Below are 2,210 nucleotides of genomic sequence, written 5' to 3'. Positions count from 1 at the left end.
TGAATCATTCATTGGTGTTTGTCATTGTTTATGCTATTATCTTTGTGCTTTATCAACGCGAGAGAGCTTTTTGATCTTCATTCTATACTTGGTTTCTACCTTCTAGGAGTGGATTGTCTCTGCTTATCTATGTCATTAGCCTCACGAAATGTGTATTGCTTCCATGGTTGGTTTAGTATTTTGGTGGGTTCAGAGTTTCCAAGCACCAAAGTTCACAAAAAATGTGAAATTAGGAGGACTTGGGAGGCCATGTTATGGGAAGGGAGGGTATTTCCTTGATTTTTCTAGTATATTGTTCTTGGCCATCTTTGTCTCATCCCAATGGATTATAGGGAGCTATGCTATAATAAATTAGGTGTTCGCAGCAAAATCATGAGTTAATTTAGTGAAATAAAACCTCTAAATTTTCAATTACTACAAAGCACAAATAATAAACACAAGGGCATTTCTTAATTTGAATCAATTGTGGGTACTCTATAAACAACAAATAGCTACTCTAGAAGTGAAATGTAACCTGCTAAGAAATATCGTTCTAAATTCAAATAAGGGGGGCCAATTAGGGGGATAAAGGGGTTCTAATTAGGGGCTTTCCATTAAAGAATGTCGATGAATTTGGCCCATAAAGAGTTGAAGGAAAAGGACATCTTATATCAATCAATTGAAGATATAGATATTGGAAAGCAAGACTAGTGTTGGTTTGGATGAGATTTTCAACCATTATCTATTTTATTAAATTAATGTTTTTTAAAGTTATTGAATTATTAAGAATTTGTTTAATATTTATATTTGTAAGAAGTAATGTGACTTTTTACTTAAAAACATATGTAAGTTATGTATTTGGCACACAAAGAGCTTTCAATTTTACTTTTTCTTGGAAATAAATTATATATAATTTAATTACCAACTTAGATTTATCTTAATTTTGGATCTACTAAGTGTTAAGAGGGATATGTTTTGACTCTAAAAAAAGTTTGCATTTCAAGAAATTTAATCCCTCTATAAACTTGGTAGATCTAGAATTAAAATAAATCTAAATTAATTTAGATATTAATTATAATTATTTATTTTATTATATTATAATTTTACCAAATCAAAATACTAAAATTACTCCTCTAAAAACTTGATAAATCTAAAATTAAAATAAATCTAGATTAATTTAAATATTAATTATAATTATTTATTTTATCATATTATAATTTTACCATAACAAAATACTAAAATTACAAAAAAAAAAAATCTTATTAAAATAAAAAATACTTAAACACAATCCTTTATAAAAACAAATATAAACATCATTATAAAAATAAAAATAATTATTATAATAACCATAATTTGAAAATAAAAATAAAATTTAACAACTAAAAATCATTTAAACAAAAATATATTTAATAAAAAATATTTTTTTAGTGTTTCGTTTACTCAATTGCCTTCCGATGAGATATCCTTAGCAACACATCGGGAATGGTCTCGTAAGTGTGCTACCCAAAGGTACTCATTAAAAAATCGTTCCTTGCGCTGAACTGCTACTAAGAACCTCAGAAATCCCATGCTTGAGCTACATATATTTTTCAAGTTTCACTCCCACCCTGAGTTAAAATACTTTATATTGATTGTAAAGTAGATTTTGAAATATTCTAAATTTTTCTATAAAGATATAATTGGTGAGATTTATATCAAAAATAAATTTGGAATTTATTTTTATTTATTTTAGAATCATGAAATTATCAAAATGTTAAAATTATTTCAGGGGGCGGGCCTGCTGAAGAAGTTATATATTGTTAAATACATTCTATACAGAGTACATATATTATTGGCCATGGCCCAAATACGCTGCAATGCAGTTCCACAGGACTAGATACTGGCCGGGGCGTGTAAACCCACCGCCCCCCGACCATTACGTCATGCACTCACGTGCCAAAATGTTAAAATTATATATTATATTATTTAGAGAAACAAAAATCTTTCTAAAATTTATTTAGAATTTTGGTACTGAAAATGAATTTTATTAGTAAGTTTGAAACCACTAGAAAACAATTATGTGATTAATCTGAAAGTTGTTTCAAAAAATCAATATAGATCACAAAAGTTGAGAGCTTTAAAAAAAACTAATTATAATTTGCTCATTGATATTGACTATAACTTGTGGATTAATAAGTGATATATGTTATCTTCTTCAATTGACATGTTCATTTATTAAGAGAAAACTATGG

The sequence above is a fragment of the Pinus tabuliformis genome, chromosome 7 (assembly GCF_031772625.1).
Source record: "Pinus tabuliformis cultivar Carrire ecotype Pingquan chromosome 7, CPIR1, whole genome shotgun sequence".
NCBI classification, from domain to species: domain Eukaryota; kingdom Viridiplantae; phylum Streptophyta; class Pinopsida; order Pinales; family Pinaceae; genus Pinus; species Pinus tabuliformis.
This window is presented reverse-complemented; position numbering follows the sequence as displayed.